Below are 23,469 nucleotides of genomic sequence, written 5' to 3' on the forward strand. Positions count from 1 at the left end.
ATATCATACCTGAGTGGTAGCCAATGTCACAGATGTGTCTATAGGTATGCTAGCACGATAATCATAAGATGGAGTCGAAAATAAACTATACCGAGGCCTATATGCATGAGTATGATATCCATGCTCCTATTCGTTAAATCAAAACACATAAAATATATATACATATGAGTCAAAATTGTTCAGATTATAAGTTAATAATAATGTACATACATAAAAATAATACAAATTATTTGTCTTCAGTCAAAAGTTCATACCGCATGTATTTGAGGTTGTGCCTTAGTGGTAACTGGAGTAGGACTTGTACTAACATCAGTATGTGTAGATGTAGACAATCCCTACAAAATCAAATAAAAAGAACATATGAGCACATGTTATTAAATTCAAATTTGAATGTACATTTTTACAGTGTAATTCAAAGTGCATACCGTATAAGGGACACCAACATTTGTAGGTCTCGAAAAAAGACTATACTGCCTCCTAGGAGGAACAGTGTCATCCATCCTCTGTTATTTGGAAAGTAAAAATTAATATAGTTAATACAATTACACATATATGTAGAAAGTAAATAATTATGTGCACTTTATATTTATATTGAAATTAAAATTTTACCTGTTGCTCTTGACTCTCTCCAGGCTCTCCCTACTACATGAGGTCAACAAATGATGACACGTCTATCTCATCACTACCATCACCACAGGTAGCGTATACATCATCATCAAAATCTGCACCCTCAATGTAACGCCCCGCCAAGGGATCCAAAAGAATTAACCTAAAGTTTCACTAAGTTTGCTAAACATTTTTTTTTTTTTAAAGTAAGAATGTATAACATACACATCAAACACATAGTAGTGGAAGCAATAACATGTAATCATTGACAAACATACATTGCAAGTTACATTTCTTAAAGATCCCAAGACGTTGAGTCACGTTTAAATTTAATTAAATTCTAAGTCTAACAACTAATACATACATAATAAAGAATAATCAGAAACTCCAATGTCCATAATATACATTTGTTCCGAATGCTCCTTGGAAAATTAATTCGGAATGCTCCATCATCCACTGTACATGTCACAGGGTATGAAAGGTTTAAAAGAATATACATATGTAAAGATCAAGATACAACATCCTCAAATCCATGATACAAGGTACAGTAAAAATATATGAAACTATTCACCATACATGATACATCCATACATCCATAATGATAAAACATTTATCATAAAATCTAACCATCCGTCATAATAATCCAAGAACATAGTGAAGGTAAAAGCCAATCACGAAATCTCCAGCCACGGTGACCACGGAATGGATCTCAATGGTAAGAGTAAAAGCACTACCACCCAACCGTGTGGAACCTAAATGGTCCACTCCCACCGCGCTGAGGAGATAGTCTCAAGTCCTAAACAAGGTATCAAAACACAAAACACAAGTACTCTCTAAGTCTGGGAAATCCTGAAAGTATACTAACTCAAGGGTTCCAACATAGATAGACATCTAGACCCAGAGGCACCCCAAAGACACATAGGAAACCTAATATGCAAGAGGGAAAGTGTCATCGCAAAAGTCACGTAGAAGTTACCCGAGCAATCCCTTAGGAATCTCGGGTCCCTATTGATCCCTGCAGCCATTAGTATCCTCTCGTACTGACGAGGCATACTATGGAATGCAAGGTCATAACCAAGCATTCTCTCTACCCCATCCTAGTCTGTACTAGCACTCAAGGCATGGGAGAGAACATACAATTATCTTATTAGGTTCATTTTCCCTTATTTAGTGTAAATGTTTTCACTTATTAAAACAACTTACAATGGGTTACTCCAGGTAGCCTCTTAGGGCCCCGATCCCCATTGCAAGCCACTTCCCGACTCTACACATAGTTAACCTACCCTAGGCTCATGAAATCACAAATCAAGAATCATAATAAAATCACCTCAATCCTATACAAGCAACTGAAAAACATCATAAAAGATAAGCCACAAAATTACATCAGTTCTTCATGAGCAACAGATAAGCATCCAATAATAATCATATGATCACGACAGTTCTCTATCAGCAACTGAAGGCATCAATGATAAATCACAAAATCCAATGGTTCTCCAATGAGCAACCAGAAAGTAACCCAATAGTAAATTACAATACTGATCGAAGACTCCAAAATGGTCAAGTCAAAACATGACATCATCAAGAATATAACAAACACTTCAGTCCTCTCAAGCGACCGAAAAGCAAACCAAGTATAACTGATCGAGACTCAAAAATGGTTAAGTCAAGTATCTCAAATACATACACCTCAGCTTCACACAAGGAAACTGGAAAGCAATAACAAATAGTAAACACAATCATGTCATAGAGCACTTCATCACATTACCATGGTCGAGTTAAGAAAGATCGAGACCAAATCATCATGACATCACATTCACAACCCCAAGCCTCTGGTAACAACCTAAACTGGTCAACGCTAAACCAACCCCAAAACACTCAAAGCACAAGGACAACATCAAAGTCTCAGAGATTGGATTTGAAAGTATATTATTGAGTTAAGGTAAGGTTTATGTTTCAGTTTAACGTCGAATTCAAGTAACTAGGTTTTCATAACTACCCCTTACGATTAACCCAATTCTATAATAACTTCCATTAATTCAATATTCCAAATCTACCATTTAATCAATTAATATTCATTATTAATTAACTTTAATTAAACTAATTTTAATAATCATTTGTTCTTATCTTAATCTATTCATTACTTGTTAATTTATTAATATTAAACCAAAATTATTAATAAATTAATATTTACAAACTATGTTAAATGCATTATTATTTAATTATTAAATATGAATAAAAATTAAAATATTTATTAATTTAAAAATATATATATTAAAAATTTATTAATTAAAAATTTTAAATAATAATACAATTTGTTTTATAATTAATAAAAATTATATAAAAAAAAATATTAAAAAAATACAACTTTAATACATACGTTTAAAGCCCGTCGGCTTTGCCGCAGGCCTGCGGTCGCAGGGCCTGCGGCGGTAGGTACATTGTACCTGTCATCGCAGTACCTGCGATGCAGGTACTGTCGGCCGTCGGCAGTGGGGGGTGGGTACGGGTGATCCCCTCCCCCCCCCACTTAAAACAATAATTTTATATATTTTTTTTTTTGTATAAAAACAATTTGTTTTTAAAACGTTTTCTATAAATAAAGTCATGTATTATATATATCGATTTCAAGTAAATTTACTTTATTAAATTTTATCAATCATAAAATTTAAATAAAATAAATCAATCATATTTATTTTCCAACTTAGAGTTTTCTTCATCCAATTTCACAACCCTAACCTTATTAAATTTCTCAAATTCCATTTAATTCAAACTCAAATCTTGATTTAATTCTTATTTATTTCAATTGTTGACTGAGGTTTGTAAACAGTTTTTCAATCTAGATTTACAAATGAAAACGAGTAGCAAAAGATTCAGAACGAAGAAATGACACATTCGAGAAGGCAAGTTCTTACAATCACGGAGTAGACAGGAATATCAATTTGCATAATTCAATCAGTGATCAAAACACAAGACCCTACCTGAACCTGATGCTATTATGCAATCTCCAGGAACTGTAAGAGAATTCGCTCCTCTCAATGACCTTCTTCTCGAAAACTTTCTTGGTATCAGCCTTCTGAAATTCGCTTCCAAAAATTGTCTCCCAAAAATTCCTCTCCAAATACGTCTATCTCAAAAATGAACCCCCCCAAAGTTGTGATAAGCAATTTCTCTTCAAATCGGGGCACTAATTGTGCGTTTACCTGAGAAGACTCTTTGCACAACTCAGTTAACTCCAAATTAACCTTTATTATCTTTTCTTTTATTTTGCATTCCTCTTTCATGCCTATTAAGTTGAATTATTAAATAACTTTATTTAATATTCCACTTGACTTCTATTTTTAATCTTTATTACTTTTAATCTCATGCGCACTTTATGAAATTAAAGTAACATTATTATTTTCACTTATTTTTTTATCTTTTAATAAATTTCATTTATTTAATCTTATGCATAAGTCATGCGAACTAGAATCTTTTATTAAATAATTATATTTTCACTTTTTAAATTATTTTAGAAACTAAATTGATAAAAATATTTATTAACTCAAATAATAATAATATTTAGCATTTATTTAAAAATGAACTCTAAATATATTATTATTAAATTAACTAAATATTATCACGTTCTAAATTTAGACTTAAAGCTTTTATCTCCAAATTTAATTCCTTTCATTTAATTAATTTCCTAATTTTTTTTTTAAAAAAATTAAATATTAAAATGTCATAATAATCTTCTATTAAATTAAATCATTAATTAATCATTTTAATTAATTTCTTTTATATTTAAACTCATGCTTAGATCATGCGATCTAGAAACCTTTAATAATTTAATATCTTTTCCACTTTTAATTTATTTAAGAAACTTTAATTGATAAAATATTTATTAATTCAATTAATAATAATATTTAGCATTTATTTAAAAATGAACTATAAATATATATTATTATTAAATTAAATAAATATTATCACATTCTAAAATTATACTTAAAACTTTTATTTCCAAATTTAATACTTTTTATTCAATTAATTTCTCAATTAATTAAATATAATTAAATATTAAAATATCATAATAAATTTCTATTAAATTAAATCATTAATTAATCCTTTTAATTAAACTTAATTAATAGAAAATACATCAAGGACTCATAAAGCAACATATGAAAACCCATCATAGAAGAACACATACTAAATCAAACAAAAAGGGTTATAATCACGAAATAACATCATTTGATGCATTCGGAGGGTACTTAACTCAGATACTTGTCCTAATTATCAATTAGGACAATTGGCTAAAGGGTTTAGGATTTGGACTTAAGAGTTTATCTCCCCTCTCTTACCATTGAGATAATGCGATAGGGTACGCTCATCCTGGCAATTCAGGGAAGTCGATACCCGGTACCTGCAACCTGCATAAAATTCACGCATGTACAGACACAATATTCTAAGCTAAACAGACAATGGCAGGAAGTGGTGCATCGTGTAGATCCCGACTAGCAGGTGACTACGACTCCCTTCCTTAACCACATCAGAAACACCATACATAAAGAAAACAAACACGCACACCATACACATGCAGTATGGGGTAAGTATCCATAAGAAAGCACGTGTGATAATAAACCATCTAACTAATCATCATCGATAACTGAAAATATTGAATAATCATCATACATGCATGAAATATAGAGTACCAAGTAATCTCATCATATAATAAACTGAGTGTACAACAACATCTGATAATCTCTAAAATAATAATACTAATCATCAAACATAAATTGGCCTAAAAGAGTTTGGCAAGGATGACAGAAATGCGACTTAGGGGCAGGCACTACACTCAACATAATGGCCATCGTGTGCTGCACCAGGATCACTCTGGGGGCCTGTGCATATGCCTCCACAGCTAGTACAAACATGTCCAAGTGGAGGAGCATGTACCGCCTGCATCCACTGTTGTACTAAATTGCTCGAAAGGGCACTAAAATAGGTAAAAGTAGATGAAATCACATGATGATGGTGAGGAGTAGGCACAATAGGCGTAGGAAGAGGTACAAGGGGCTTAGCTCGCTTGCGATTTCTCGTTCTGTCACTCAGCTTTGCCCCAGGCCTATCCTGAGGCATCCCTCTACCAACCCCCTGAAATGCTTTCATATCAAAATAGTTGGGTTTCAAACCCAACTCAAACTCAGCCCATAAATTCCTAAGGAAGTACATGGGCACCTCATGATTAGTGTGTGGTGGATGGTCAAATACCATCCACCACCGCTCCCAAAAATGTGTTGCTATGTGCAGATGTGTACACCACCTAATGGAAATGCGAGGCTTCTTCTCACTAATTGGTTCACCCATCTTAGGGTTTACAAAATAATGTTAAAAATTTCCTTTACCTATATGTAGTTTATAAACCTCTCTTAATGATAAGCCATCAGAGTAGAAGGCACGCATGCTTTCCCTCCATGATCTAAATGAATCGATGTCTACATCAAAATGATGAATGGATTCAACCACGCCTTGCATGCTATCTGCAAGACGTAGTAGGTGAAGGGGGGGGTGCCTCTCACATCGGATAGCCTCTATATCACTCATGAGGTCGTTGAGGTTACGCCTCATGGTCTCACGGAGCTCATCCGTGGTGGGTGGCGGAGGTGTGGGTGGGGGTGGAGGTGGAGGTGGAGGTGGAGGTGGAGATGGAGGTGGTGGAGGTGGGGGTATGGGAGGGGGAGGGGGGTGGCGGTGGGTCCATCAAATATAATCTGCATATATATATTTAAACAACATAAAACATAAAACACATCAAAAATACATCACAACATAATACATGTATGACAAAATTACTATTTAATAAAATTTAAATCTAAAATTTATCAACTAGATCTATATAAATGCACATATCTTTATTAAAATTATATCAATTAAATTATAAATAAAGTTAAACACTTAAGTCAAATTAAACATTAAATACTAAATTTTTAAGTATGAACTCATTATGGATTATACATGTTCATGTCTCAGGATGAAACAAAGTTAAGATTATGACAAGGTTATGGTTTACAATTTTGTTATGTTAACAGTTTTCATGATGGCTAAGCTTAAGATTATTATAATGATTGTGATCCTTTAATGTTAGGGAACTTACCTAGGATTATGATTTTAGTTACAATTATATTTACCTGTATCAGATATTTATTATGGTCCTAAGATGAGAGTTAAGGTTAAAATTATCTAATGAAAGCTTAGAGATAGAATTATGAATTGATTAAAAAATATTTATGATTGTAGTTTGAATCCTAACTATTATCCGCTTAGTTCTAGAAAAAGTAGTTGGCTAATAAAAAGTATTCTCTAGAAAGGTGTCGAAAACACTCATGTCATAGAGCACATGCTAACAATTTCTCCATTGTTGATCAGATGATAGAATTATCAGCAAAAGTTTAGATTACATTGCACACAAACAATATGTTACAAGAAAACTGGGACAAGACAATGGCACTAATTCCAAAGGTATGTTCTGACTTCTTGTCACATTTTGGAATCACCATGTAAAATTCACCTTTGGCATTTACATTAGAAAGGGGGAAAAGATGTAAAGGTGAAAATATAAGAAGTTGCATATAATGTGTAAAGTATATTGAGTAGATATGTATGGGGAAGCACCATCATATTATGTACATATACAGGTATTGAGATAAACATCTCTTACAAAAGCAATTTTAGAAGATCTCAAAAATAGAGTATGGCACCAAGTTGAAAACCTTCTTGCAAACTATAAGTGTAGATCATGTCAGGTAATGAACTAATTTACATGTGAACCCTATCCCTAACCATGTATAATAATCCTAATTCTAATCATAATCCATAATTCATTACCTTATGAAGCTTTGGCTATCCATTTTATTGCCAAAGTAATCCCTTGGCTATCCACGAAATGGTCCTAATAGATTTATATGGAAGACCAAATTGATTTAAATAAAATGAGTAGGAAGAAGACAAACTTACACCCAATATTCAAGGAGAGAATCTTTTAACATACTTGAATTCTACCAACCAAAGTGAGATAATTAGAGTTCCAGTTGTTGAGTTTTCCAAAGATTTTCTTGTTGATATAAAGACACATTTCATTTATATGTTAGGGTTTACTACAGATGGAATCCCTAGGTACCTAACCACTTAATTATGAAATCTCCATCCAATACCATATTTACTACACAAGGTAGATCCTTGGAGAGCAGATCCTCTAACTTTTAGAGACAACTAGAGAGTAGATCCTCTAATTAATTATTTGGAGAGTAGATCCTCTAACTTTTAGAGACAACTGGTTATCTCTAAGGAGATAATGTAATGAGTCAATGTTCAACAATAAAAAATAAAGAGGATGCAAGAGGACACCCTTTCATAATTGATCTAGAGAGTCCTAAAAATTATGATCTAACCCCATTAATTTCTTTACTAAAACCTTGACACCAATCATAAGAGAGGACACCATTTGACATTTAATATTGGATGGAGGGCTTGCAACATCATCATAGTGAAACTCCATTCCACCTTTTTGTAGACATTTTCATAATCAATTACTTGAGCATGCCTACACTCTATCCTAGAAATGTTTCTCAATCCAAAGTCTTCCAATAGGTTATCAAGTTCTCCAATATGCATAAATATCCTTAACAAAACACTTTTGTGTAGGGTTAATGATCTTGGGTAGGATATCTTCTAGTGTAGAGGCTAAGACCTTGGCAATAATTATTTTGTATGATACGCATTTAGGAGTGTCTTGTCTCTAATTTTTAATGAGATTCTTATATCCCCTTGGGGATCAATTGATTACTTGACCTAGGGATTTTATGAGCCCTCTGTTGATCACTTGATCAATTTTATGAGCCCTCCATTGATTACTTGACATAGGGATTTCTCATTACTAATTTTTTGGACATGGAGGAGTTGACTTATGATAGAAATGGGTTTATCACTTGGAATAATGCATCTTCATTCTAGGAATGATGGTTCTCATTTTATCCCTATCTTCTAAATCATTTTGAACTATCATCATCTTCTAACCAAAAAAATTGATAGTAAAATTAGGAAAAAGACCTTACTATATATATCACTAGAGGGTGGGTATTTCTTTTTATAGAATAAGGAAATATTTTTTTATGTGGCCTTCCATTCTGCAAAGGTAATAAACATTTAGGCTACCCATCTAAGGGTCTAGTTTGGGCTCATACTCGCACTGATGTGGACACCTCCACGTCTTGGTGGTCAGGGAGGGTTACTTAATTAGATGCCTGATTCGTTCAAGTCTCTTCTAATTTTTTTATGATGTATCATTTTGAGACCTTGATATCAATGTTTAATTAGTTTTAGGATTAGGGTTCAATTTGGTTTGTACTATTTGATTAGGTTTACATGCTTAGGTTTCAATTAGGACAAGAGTTAATAAATTGAATTAAGTTTTAAAGTGCTAAATTTGGTTTTAGATATAGAATTATAGTTAGAGCTTCTAGATTAAAAACCAACATTAATTCAAAAAATTTAGGTTTGAATTTTGTTTTAAAGCATTCAATATATTATTGAGTTCTAGTTTAGGGTTATTTGGTTTAGTCTTAAGGTCATTGTTTAACTTGGTTCAATCTTCTAGCCTGGTAATGATTCAATTTGGTTAATGGTTGGGGAAAGGATTTTTAAGGTTAAATTCAAGGTTTCTACTCTTAAGTTGGGATATATAATTAAGTTTATGATCATGGTTTAATTCAATTTTGTTTATAAGTATAATATTAATTAGTTAAGGGTCAGGGTTACCTTTCAATCTTAGGGTTTGACATTTATAAAATTAGTACTCAAGGTAAGATAGGAAAGTTATTTAATTATTTATATATTACCTGGTGTAGGTTTTAACAAATTAAGATTACTTAGGTTAAGATGATAGTAAGTGTTATGATTAGAGTTAAATTCAATACAAATTGAGATTATAGAACTAATCCTAAATGACGCCCAGCCAAGGGATCCAAAGAACTAATCAAAAGTTTTACCAAGCAAGCAATAACATACACACAATAATTTACATTTATAAAAAACATAAGAGATTGCATTCTCTAATGAGCACATTTACATTTCATTTTTAAATAATTATAAACTACTAAAAGTAAAATAAATAACGTGTCCACATGAAAGTTCATATTAACTACTTCTGTTCAATCCATTTAAATAATTTATATACATTTGTTCTGAATGCCACTTGGCAAATTAATTCGGAATGCACAATCATCCACTGTACATGTCACAGGGTATGAAAGGCTGAAAGAATATACATTTATAAAATAGTTTACATCATCCATTTTCGATCCATGAAACAAAGTACAATACAATTTAAGTAAAATCATTTTAAATACTATAAGTTTTTGTTTGGATCCCTTGGTTGGCTGTTATGTGATTAAGTATTTTATAATATTTTTAGGGTTTTATTTATATGGTTAGGTCGAGATTATAGTTTAAACAATAAATTTAGGTTGAGGTTATAGTTAAAACAAGGTCGAGGTTAAATAGTTAAAACAAGGTCGAGGTTATATGGTTTTAGGTCGAGGTTATATTTATTTGTAAAATTACATATTTAAAAAATAAATTTACATCTAATCTAATCATTCAACATTGTAATAAATACATAAATTAAATACATTTCAAAACATCTAAAATAGTAATTTTTTAAATAAACATTTACGAAACTATATTTTAATTAACAAATACAAAAATTTAAATATTTAAGTTCATTAACAATGTAAATTTACAATTTTACATACATATGAAAAGTGAAAAAACAATAAATTAACATACATATTAAATTGAAAATTGAAAAAAAAAAAAGTAAAATAGTATAAAACATATTAAAATACTTGTGTATCAAAAACTAGCAGCAAGGGGGTAGTCGGTAGGGCTGAGAAACGGGCTCTCGTATGCGTCTCTAAGTGGGCTCTTGTTTTTGAGGTCATGAAAATGACCTCTAAAATGCCAAAAAAGTGGTTTATAAAAGTTTTACAAATCGGGTACCCAATTTTTAAGAAATCGGGTACCCGATTCTTAAAAAGGTGGGTGCCTGATAGTTAAGCGGCTCAGGCACCCGATCCTTTTTAAATATCGGGTACCCGATTCTTAAAATTCGGGTCGGGTGCCCGAAGCATAATTTTAGAAATGGGTACCCGATTTTTAAAAAATCGGGTACCCATTTTTGAGAAGTACAATTCTGCGGATCTGACTTCCGCGAAATTGCGACCCAACTTCTTGCGATCACCCTACATTCACTTATTTAAAAAACATATCTAGTTCTTTATATTTGGAATCATAGATTGCATTTCTATCAACAATTATGTTGCAAAGCTTTGTTTATTTCTTTCAAGATTACATAATCAATACCAGAGTCTCCTACAATCTAAAGCTATTATCTCTGAACTAATGTCAATACGCTATTACATCATCATGTGATTTTCATAGGAAATAACACACAAATTTGTTGCAATCATTTTCACCTCTTAGGCATTGCATATGTTTTAAAATTTGAATCTATCATTGCTGGACCAATCTCAATATGCTATTACATTTCCATGTACCTGAACCAATCTCAATACACTATTACATTTCCATGTACTTTCCATAGAAAATAATGGACAATAATGTTGTAATCATTCTGATTTCTCAGGCATTACATGTGCTTTTAAAGAATCATGAAGTTAGATTTATAGTACTGTATTTTCATAGGAAATAACACACAATTATGTTACAATGATTTCAATTTGTTAGGCATTCCACGTGTTTTAAAATGTGAATCCGTCATTCTACATTAATCTCAATACTCTATTACATCTTCATGTGCTTGTCATAGAAGATAATGCACGCTAATCTTATAATAATTCGCATCTCTCATGCCTTACATGTGCAATAAAATAAATAGACATGTCAAACAATGAAAAGAAGCCACAAATTCAAAAAATTAAACCTACAATAAAAGAGCGACAAAGGAAAGATCGTGAATATTATGCTCTTCATAAAGACAACATACTAGCTCGTAGACATGCACACCGCATGGAACGAGCATGAGCACAAAAAACTATTGATCACATTGACAACCAAATGATTATTCTGTCATCCTCTATTGATCCATATACTACATTAGAGCTACCATTGAGCCATGAAGATAAACAAAGACCTCATATTAAACCCAAAATAGAGGAAGCAAAGAAGAAAGATCGAGAGTATTGTGTTCTCCACAAGAATGATCTATTGGCCCATAGATGTACAAATAAAAGCAATTTTATTTAGTACCACTCCTTGTATATTCAAACATAATGAAGCAAAGAAAGTAGAAAGAAAAGGTGCTACCATGTATGCCGTAGGGAATTCAACAATGGAGAACATGTTAATAAAAACATTACCAACCAAACAACTCTATCACCAATCCTTGTTGAACCATGTACTACTTGAAAGATGTCAACAAGTTATGAGCGTGCACATAGTAACCATGACAACAATATAGCTGCAGCATGGAGATTCAAATAGAGAATAGAAGAACTATCTATTCTATGAATATGCATACTCTATAATAAAAGCTACCTAGGCATGGCCCTTCAAACATCTGCATTGTAGCTGACATGCAAAAGATGCTCTAGAGAGCAGACTACAACATTTCTCAATGTTGAACAACATGGACCCAAGAGAGCAACACGATGTTTTGAAGAGATTAACACATATAGAAGAAATGTTGATTGCTAGGGTCAACCCAGTTATACAGGTGATGCAATTGTTTGGTGGACAATACAAGTACCATGGACACACCATCAATTTTAGACAAGACATCAAGAGTATTATGAAAATCCTTCCCCAACAATTGCTAAATTAGACCTACTCATTGTGCGAAAAAAATATAGCCAAACAGAATGTTATGACTGCTACATGAGTAGAAGCCATGTGAGGGATGCATTACGATATAAAATTAAATATGACCCATACTATGCTGATGTGAGTATAGATGAAGCAAGCTTACTCGCACTATCAAAATAGAGCATAGATGTGTCAACGATTTTAACCACGATTGAAACTGTAGATAGTAGTGAAGTTCTAGAAAACGAGATGGATATATATGAAGACCAAGACACAAATAGTAGGGTTCACACATCATCATTCATTACTAAAATGCCAAATGCACGATATAAGCTTGATACAATACGTCACACATTGGAGCTTGATAACCTCACAGATTCTACAATCAGTTGGCCTGAAATAGAATCCTCCCCAATAAATGAGCACAATACTGAAGGTCTACTTGATATGGCATTTCCTACACTCTTCCCAACTAGAGCCGCACAACACATGTATCCACAACTAAAAGAAGTAGAACTCCGTGAGTATGTATCACACTTGGTTCACTTCCATGAACAAAGATTTGGAAGACATCCACGTTTTAGATACTTCATCCACAATCTCATGTTACGCCACTGCACGCAAGGCATTGCAACTATATTCATGAAGAGGAATGTAGAAGAGAATATACAAGTGAGTATTGAAACACTTTGAGCACATCTACAAAATGTGCTGAATACACAACTTGTAGATGAGCTTATGCACTTTGGGTCCTCAATCCGAGGAACTAGACCATACTGGAATAAGTAGTGCTTAGAACTAAAGACCCTTATTCATCAGCTAGGCCCACCTTCACTATTCTTCACACTAAGTGCAGTGGATGCAAAATGGCCAGATCTCCAATGACTATTCATTGTTGAAACCTCACCAAGAACATTATCAAACAAGGAGTGTCTAGAAAATGTTGTAAACAACCCACACATCATGTCACTCTACTTACACAAATGATTTGAGATCTTTCGACAAGATGCTCTTCAAAAGCTACTAGGTGCAAAGGATTATTGGTATACAATAGAATGGTAGAGTAGAGGTACTAGACATATACATGGGTTCATTTGGCTCCCTAATGCACCAAATGTTGATAAAATTGGTTGGAATGATCACTCAGAAATTGAGAAAGCAAGAACATTCTTTGATGCATATGTAACCACGTTGAATCCCCGGGAGGCAAATGAAAGAAATAATACAGTATATCGATCGATATATGACGATCCAGGTTTACTAGACACAAAAAAAAAATTCTCCATAGGTCCTTCTAATGACTATGAGGAACTTGTTAATTATGTCCAAAGGCACACAAAATATAGTGAAGCAACATCTCTTCGTAAAAAAGGGACAATAATGCAATGTCATTATAAGGCTACTTAGAATGAACAATGCACATCTACACTAGCATCTAATAGTGTCAGAAATAAAAAGTATCAACCTGCATGAAATGATGACAAACTAAACATACATAACCAACAAATGCTCCAAATATGGCAAGCTAACATAGACTGCCAACCTATTATTTCAAGAGAATTAGTCCTCAAGTACATAGCCAAGTATGCTACAAAGGCAGAGAGAACATCAGAAACATGTACCAAAATGTTATCAAGAATATATGCAACACAAGACCTTGACAATCCAACTCTAACAACATATAGAAAATTCATGACAAAGATAATTTTTGAACGAGACATTGGGGCACAGGAAACATGCCATATGCTACAACACTGCCTCTTGTAGACTACAGTCATCCTTTCACATCCCTAAATGTAGGGAAAAAGGTACTCCATCAAATAACAAGGGATACAAAAATGCATGACAGCTACATACATAACTACATGAAATGACCAGCTGAGCTAGAGGCATTAACGTTACTCGAATATGCAAGGTCATTCACTTACTCTTCAAGATGCAAAGACAACCAAACGAGAAGAAGACCAATACAAGCCATTGCTTGTGTATATCCTCATTTTTCCAACACTCCAGAACAAGACTTTGAAAATTTTGAAATATTTTGCGGGACAGAACTGCTACTATATAAACATTTCTACCACATTGAAGAAGACATTGGCATTACAAACGATGCAATTGAAAGAAACTCGAAAGAAATGAATGTGAAAGGCTACATAGTTTGGCACATTGAATGTCTTACTACAGAGACAATAATAAATGAAGATGAAGAAGATGATGAAGACAAAAATGATAACAATGGTACTACTATAGAAATTAATGAATGGAAACTACTGTCACAAATAGGACCAACATCCAACAGTACTTTGAATGATCTGGAAATGCTTGGAAGGCGTGGTTTCGACAATAGCAACAAATGGGACCAAACTACAATTGCTCCCAACCTTCACCAAATAGCAACAAAGTTTATAGAGTTTACCAAAAAAAGCTCAATGCCCATAACCACACCATTCTCTAATGTAAGCCATGCACATACATTATCCAGTCAACAACAGTTAGCATTACACACAATTATCAGCCATAATAGAGATCCCTATAGCATACCATTGTATATGATAATTTGAAGTACTACAAGAATAGGATAATCTTACCTAATTGGTTGTATAAGATCTGCATTAAATGAGAATGCACAACAACAATCCAACCAACTACTTATGCTTGCTCCAATGAGCGTTGTTGCATTCAACATACATGCCACTACAATACATTCTGCATTATGCATTCCTATCAAAGAAATGTAGCCATTACAAGGGCAAACATTAACAACCTTTCAAGAAGAGGTACAGAATATAAAATATATCTTAATTGACGAAATGAGCTTCATAGGTCCAAGATTATTGTTGAACACCAAGCATTTCCTTGGAACAACCACTTTTCTTTGGTGGCCTCTCCATAATCTTAGTCGGAGACCTCGCACAATTACCCCCTATAATGGATAGACGTGTATACATTGCCCATACAAGAGCACGATTACTTTGAGAAAATTTCACAACAATTGTAAGCCTGCATACATTGTACCGCCAACATGGAGAATCGATCCAACAAATACAATTCCATGAGGCATTGGAAAAATATAGAATGTAGAACCAACATGACAAGATTGGGGGCTCCTAATGACACATGCCCATGTACGAATAACATTGCTTGAAAGGGAGGAATTTGATAATGCAACCCACTTGTTCTCCACTAATGACTTAGTGAAACAACATAACAAGAAGATGCTAAAGCAAATGAATTGCCCAATAGAATTAAGTGTAGCAACGAGGACAAGATCTACGACTAATAATTACATAGATGATGAACAACTAGAAACACAAGTGTTACTTTGTAAGGGTCAATGAATCATGCTAATGACAAACATCTAGATGCAAGCAAGACTTGTGAATGGAGAACTAGGTGAGGTAGTTGAAATCATTTATAGTCTTGGCTCAAAGCCGCCTAATCTACCATTATATGTAGTGGCATGAGTAGACAACTACACCAACACACCATGGAATCAGGCTGACCCCAAGATGGTGTAAATAACCCCAGTATCTCTAGGAAGTAGAAGACAAGTACCAATTAGAATAGCATGGGGAATGACAATACACAAATCTCAAGGCCTAACTCTACAGAAAGCTACGATCGACATTGAAAAAATAGAAAGACAAGGGTTAACATTCACAGCTTTATCTAGAGAGAAAATCTTAGATGGCCTCCGTCTTCAGCTAGTATTCACCTTTGAGAGACTTGGGAAAATGCATAACCATCCATACACAATCCTATGCAAGAATGAGGAAGCTTGAACTACAAATCATATCTCTATAAACAAAGTAAGTAAGAAAGCCTTATACCTTTGTCTAAAAGTGTGTCAATGTTGTTTGTTTAATATTGTACCTATGATCAATACTGTCATATATTGGACATGTACCAGATATTGTTATAAGCAACACAAGTGAATGTTGTTTTTCCCCCCTTTTTCTTTACCCATCTGCGAACATCGTGTAGAGCTAATATCTGACATTGTAAATTGTTGAAGGAAATTGACCTCAAATCAATGATGGAGCAACTACTATTGATCTTATGAAGGACACAATGGCTATAGCAAATGAATTAGATCTGCTCCAACTGTAATGCGAATAAGCCCAACTTTTATAATACCAGTAATAGTAATTTTGTTTACACAAAATGTAGCATGACACACCATTTATGTACATAACACAATTGTGTCATTTGCATATGTTTAACTCGTACTTCCATGTCTAGGATTTTGGACAAAAATGTTAGAATAAACTTGAGTTTATGGATATATCATGGTGAATCCAATTATTTTGTTTATAGTGAACACTATGTGTTTATTGCACTTTTGTTTTGCCTTCTCTACCCCAACAATCATGCAACTACGAAGGATTTCGAGCAGTATCAACAAACATCTAGAAACTGTTCTTTGGTGCTACTGCAGGAATAGATTGTTCTCTATGCTTCCAGAAAAAAAACTATCTTCTGGATGCACTTGTGTAAAAATTGGTCATTCTATTCTAATAAAAAATACTAACAAAATTTTGTGAGACATAACATTTGTGATAGGAATATTGGAGCCGTACATAACAGGATTTATGATTTGCTATTATAATAGTTAGATTTACTAGGAATGTGAAGAACGTACGATTGGGTTATTCATTAAATATAGATTAGGAGTTTGATTCTCAATATTTATAAGAATTGTGAAGCACCAAATCTTTTTAGCATTAAGATATAATGTTTTGTATAGAATACATTATTTGTGATTTGTGTTTTTGCAGTGCTCCATTACATAAACATATTGGACTCAAAGTTATGAAGTTGAATTTTGATGTTGTATGAATCACTAAGAGTAACAGAGAAGTAATTACCTCAAATCGTACTTCCATGTGCAATTCCAGTAATATATGTTATGATTATCATCTCTAATATTCCAATGCTTCGTATACGCCTAATTCTCTGCAATTAATTGATGTAATCTTGGACTGGCAGGTACAAGTGCTAGTGTATGGTCTTTGTAGAAAATACAAACCTTTTTAACAACAATAATTTTTCTTTGATATTTAGTGAGGCACACTCTTCCTAACACAGCAAGCACTTTTTGTCCTTGTTAACTAGACGACCGATTTAGTCCTTCATACCAGTTTTGTCATTTGTTTGTCACACGCACGGTTTATAAAATTACTATTGTAAAGTCGTAAAAACAAATTGATACACCGCCTTTTTCAGATAATCTTTCTTCTCTCTTCAAAATTGTTGACTGGTAGATGTGACCGTTGGGTCATTATTACTTTCAAATAGTAGACGTCTGCGACCTGAAAATGCGAAAACATATCTTCCTCGAACATTCATGTAGCCTTGTTTAAGCGCTTAAACATATACATATATAGCTAGTCACAAATTCAAACACGCGCAACTACTTTTCGTTCGTTGACTGGCCGTCTGATTTCAAATTGCATGTAATAACGTGGAAGCAACATACGATTTTTTTGACTTTTGTCGACTCGATCGGTCATTAGTTTATGGTTGCCCTCTTCTCTCCAGGAAGAACCGATTTTGTCTTTTGTCATTTTTTAATTTGTTCATATGCAACACCGTGGAAACACAGCGACTAGTTTTGCCCTTTGCGTGGGTAGCTTGTTTGCAACGCAGTAACTTGGAATAACGCACAGACCAAGTATATTGACTCCCCCTCTCTCCTCTTACTCATGATTTTTATTCTTGGCTGATGATCACTTTCTTTCTCAGCAGAGAATCAATTTTGTGTTAATGGCTTCCACTTCGACATCTGGCCGAGGAGGACAACAAAAACGCGATCCATTCTTGGTACTTCAAACTCCCAAGGAAAAGATCAAGTCCTCCTTGACCGCAAAACAGTTTGACGTATTCATCAATCATCGAGGCCCAGACGTCAAAACAACGCTCGCTCGACAGCTCTACGATTCTCTGCAGCAAGCTGGGATCACTGCATATCTAGATTCTGAAGAGACTGAACTGGGAGATTATTTCCCTTCTGCCATAAAGAATGCCGTATCCTCCGCCACTGTACACATTGCCATCTTATCTCCCCGTTATGCGGAGTCTGCTTGGTGCTTAGCTGAGCTTTCTTTCATGTTTCAAACGAAGGCCAGAATTATTCCCCTGTTTTACCATGTTGATCCTTCAGACTTCCGCCACATCAAAGGAGGAGTTGCAGATGCATTTTCCAAACATGAAGAGAGGGGCAGATATCCTCATCACGACATTCAACAGTGGAAAGATTGCTTGGAGAACGTTTCATGGCTCAAGGGCTACGAACTAAGCGGACAGAATATGTAAGGCATCCTCATATCATTTTTATAAATTTTGTTAAATTTTCTTTCTAAAAACTAGTATACTCGGTCTATAAATGGTTTCCCATTTCTTGTTTTAGCTTACTTTTCATCCCCAAGGGAATTGTTGGCTTATTAAGTCTAGAAACTCTCTGGAAAGTTTTAGGAGATCATTTTACATAATCTTTGTTAATCTGCAATAAAATCTGCGCAAGGAGAGAAGATGGACGGGTTAGGGATTAAAGATGTTTAGAGTTTAATTGAAGCTCTGTTGGCTAAGTTGGTGTGGAGATTTATTTCGCTCCTCAGAAATCCGTTATTTAAAGGGTACAATTTGTGGGTTGTTTATGAATTCCTTATTTGCTTTGGTGAGTAGACACGAGAATTTTGTGGATCTATGGCTCGTCAAGTTCACTCCGCACCACTCGTCTTTGATCGGAACAGAGACGGCTGTATGCAGAATTACAGAACACCAGATGCCAGAGATGAATGTATTTGAGATTAAAATATTACACAATTAAATTCAGAAATGATAATAATAGAATCTATATAAAAATTGCTTCCGCTCTAACTTTAGAAGTTAGGTTTGATTATGTTGTAACTTCAATACCTATACGGTTCTCCTCTCCTTTTTATTGTCTTTTTATACGTATCATTCTTACCATGTATTGGTTTTCTACGCTCCATGTTCTTAATCAAAAGTATCCATTACTAAAAATTTTTAGAATATTTAAGAGAAAAACTGAGGCCCCTGGTTTAATAAAAAGCTTTTGAATTTTATAAATTAAGAAAACCATTTATTTACAAGCTCATTTTAGCAGCTTTTTAATCCTTTTGCTTTTCCTCTTTTCAGCGATCCAAATAAGCTGTGCAATGATGTTGTGTCGGCCGTCGTTAAAGAAAAACAGAAGAGGAAAATCCCTCTTAAAGTTGCAAAATATGCTGTGGGGCTCGATGACCTCGTGAAAGATTTTCACAGCCATTGCCAGAGAAATGGGGAGATGAGAGATAAAATAAGTGGTATCTTTGGAATGGGAGGGTCTGGCAAGACAACCCTCGCCAAAGATTTGTTCAATCGCAAACATTCAGAATTCAGCAGCTCAACTTGTTTGTTCGATGTGCGGGAAAGTGATGTCCAAGGTAAATTGACTTCTCTGCAAAATCAGCTTATCTATGATCTGTTTCCTGGAAATCATCAAATATTTGTTAGTATGGAAGAAGGGATCGCCCTTATTGAAGACAACCTTCGAAAAAATGGCGAATCAAGGTTTCTTTTAATTATAGATGATGTTGATAATCAGAAGCAGTTAGATGCCCTAATACCCATAGATGCCCTCAATTTGAATAGTTTGGTGATTGTCACAACCCGTGATGAGAGGCTTCTTATAAAGGCCGGAGTGAGTCCGTTATAAGATGCAAGAAATGAATCGAGAACATAGCAGAGAGCTCTTCTGCTGGCATGCGTTTCATACACAATCTTGTAAAAGAGGATTTGAAAATTTGGTAAACAGCTTTGTCCAAGTGTGTGGAGGATTACCCCTTGCTCTTCAAGTAATGGGCGGACATGTCTTTGGTAGTGACAAGGCATACTGGAAGTTACAATTAGATGTTGTTAAGGCAAGACTAGACAAAGACATAAAAGACAGGCTTAAAATAAGCTATGATGCTCTGGAAGAGGATCAAAAGCAGATATTCATGGATATAGCGTGCTTCTTCATAGGGGAAGATGTGAGCACGGCCGTGAGTATATGGAAGGCCTCCGGGTGGAGAGCCGAACATGCACTTCAGACCCTCAAGGACAAGTGCCTTGTTCAAGTGCAAACTTCTTTTGATCAGATTTCCCATGACGATATAAAATGCCATTATACGCCAAAATATACTTTGAGGATGCATGACCACCTCCGTGACTTGGGGAGAGAAATGGCAGATAATGAAATGACTCGTCGTCAAATGGCAGATAATGAAATGACTCGTCGTCAAATGGCAGATAATAAAATGACTCGTCGTCGTCATCGGTGGATGGGGAGAGAAATGGCAGATAATGAAATGACTCGTCGTCATCGGCCATGGCCTCATCGAGATCTTGTATGTTTTCTTGTGGGCTTAAATTCATGCTCCTTGCCACAAATCGTTTGTTTTCTTTAAGTTGTAAGTATATTTATTCGTAACTTAGAATGAGCATTCTCTAATTATTAGTTTTTTTTAAAATTCAGATTGGACTGAGCAACATCAAGGATTTCAAAAACGCCCTCACTGCGTGCAAATTCAGAAGTTGTAGCTTTTTTTATGAAAATGGTTTTCGTATGAACTTTTTTCTGGGGAGCTCACAGACATCAACTGGTTTACAATGGCTTCAACTTGAGTCTGATGGATGTGATATGTTTATACCTGAATGGATTCCTCTTCAAAATTTGCACACTTTAATTTTTTTTCAAAAATCTTTTGCGACATTGTGCCAAAGGGATGACCAGGTATATATTTTATTAGCATCAGTAATTTGTTCGTTCTTCAAAGATTATAATCATTGAATAAATTACTAGTTTGAAACGAAATGATTGTAAATTGCAGATTCCACTCGAGTTAAGAGAACTATATTACAGCTTGAAGAATTCAATAGCCAGCCAACAATATTTGAACGAGCTAGTGAGTTCGTTTCGAATGTTCAAACATCTGGAAAGTCTGTACCTAAATTTTGGATCTGCAAGGCTAGAATGGAACTTCTTACTAAAATCAGTAAAAGAGCTCACCAATTTGCATACTTTTCAATTGGAATGGTTTAATGTTGAAGGGGAAATTGATTTAAGCTACAGAGGAATAAAGACAACTGATGATCGGTTTTGTATGAGAAGCCTTGAAGCCATATCTTTGTGCGGTTTATGTAGCACAAGTAAGATCTCAATTCATGGACAGTTCTGTCCCGCCCTCAAATCTCTTAAGCTTTGTTCTATGAAAGATCTAATAGGAGTGGATTTAATGGGGTTAACCACATTAGAATCTCTAGTAATGTTGAAATGTGGACAGTTGAGAAAAGTATTGGGCAGTGATCTCCTAAATCTTGAAACAGTTCACATAAAACTATGCCGAACTATGACAGAGTTGCCAAATCTTGGGCATGCCTCTTGTCTCAAGAAGATCTATGTTAGCCGCTGCCGGAGCCTGCAAGATATATCAGCTATTGAAAGATTGAAGGGACTGAAGAGGGTCTGGATTGCTTACTGTCCGGAGCTGAAGAGTGTAAAAGCTATTGAACAATTGAAGGGATTGAAGAGAATCTGGATTGAGGAATGTGCACAGCTCCAGGATGTAATTTGTTTTGAAAAATTGAAGGTGTTGAAGAGAATTTTCATCGGGCGTTGTGTAAGGCTGCAGAGTATACGAGGCATTGAATTTTTAATACGGCTGGAGAGCTTTATCATTGCTGGATGTCCAAAGCTGCAGAACATAAGAGGTATTGAAGAATTGAAAGGACTGAAAGAAATCATTATTTCAGACAGTCCTATTATAAGCTGCGTTCAAAGGTTGCAGGTATTGAACATAGATATGTGTTTTTTCCTCATCAGTTGTCGCCCATGATTTTCTTCCAAATTTTCTCGAATTGTTGCGATTCTTGTAGAACAATTTAGTACTGTTTAACATATGTTGAGAATAACTTAGTGAGGGCACTGTGATTTCAGATTTTTCCGTCAGAAGTTACAATTCTAGTTGGGAGATCGGCGGTGTCAGATTTAATTGCAGATGAAGATGGAATCACGAAGAGATCAGCCATCTCCTATTTTAATGTAAATCAAATTAGCGACATATTGTATATGGCGGATGTTTTCTGTGAAATAAATTTTAAGGGAAATAGCAGAGATAAAGTAGAGGGGATGATGGATTCGTTTCAGAAAACCCATCATTCGGTTGGCACATTCATTTTTTGCGCTATGATTTCTGGGTCTCCTCGCATAGGGAGCGACATCTGTAATGGGACCAGGATTGTGCTTGAGAAGGGCACTCGCCTAGGATGTGCAAATCTCTGTTTTGATTATAGATATTGGATATACATGTGCATAATTGATCAAGAAAGGCTCTCAAAGTATGAGACCTGGATGCACAATATTACACAAGGTGATTGTTGTTCTACGGAAAAGGCATTTCTTATGGGGGTAGAGAAAGGCGAGGAAAGCAAAACACTCCCAATATTGCGTAGCTTATTTGCTCAGCTCTGCGTTTACAATTGCGGATATTCTGAAGATATGCAGCGCTATAACTTTGTTAATCCTCGTCATTTTAACGAGGCTGATTTGGGAAGCAATTCGACGAAGGTTGAGTTGGCAGGCAGTTGGAAGACGGCTGATGGTTGGTCAAAGGTTGATTTGGCTGATTATGACGATTTCGTGGATTATGTAGATGATGGTGGTGATTATAGTGGTGGTGATGATGGTTATAATGATAATGAAAGTAAGATCTAACTGATATTTTTGATTGATATTGTTAATATTTCAATTTTTTATATATATATTTAAAAAATATTAACATTTGTTTTTTTTATATAAAAGCTTAGAGAGCAAAGAATAATAATAAAATCAATATTTTTTATTTAATATTTTTTTATATAGTATATTTTAAAATTGTGATAGATTTGAGTGAAGTTGAAAAATATTGTAAAAATATGTTGAAAGATAAGTTAAATTAATAAAATATAGATAAATGAAGTCAATAA

General features: G+C 34.4%; 1 pseudogene across 1 annotated transcript; it reads left to right on the forward strand.

Annotated features, from left to right (window-relative positions):
• Window positions 1–18,007: 18,007 nt before the first annotated feature.
• On the forward strand, window positions 18,008–23,235 carry LOC149541553 (uncharacterized; annotated as a pseudogene). Its single transcript, XR_016355340.1, has 6 exons — window positions 18,008–18,133; window positions 18,208–18,770; window positions 19,621–20,852; window positions 20,981–21,238; window positions 21,336–22,292; window positions 22,442–23,235. The product of XR_016355340.1 is annotated as an uncharacterized LOC149541553 (transcript).
• Window positions 23,236–23,469: the final 234 nt, after the last annotated feature.

This window comes from Cupressus sempervirens, chromosome 8 (genome assembly GCF_028749045.1).
Source record: "Cupressus sempervirens isolate cs-2001-9-10 chromosome 8, ASM2874904v1, whole genome shotgun sequence".
NCBI lineage: Eukaryota > Viridiplantae > Streptophyta > Pinopsida > Cupressales > Cupressaceae > Cupressus > Cupressus sempervirens.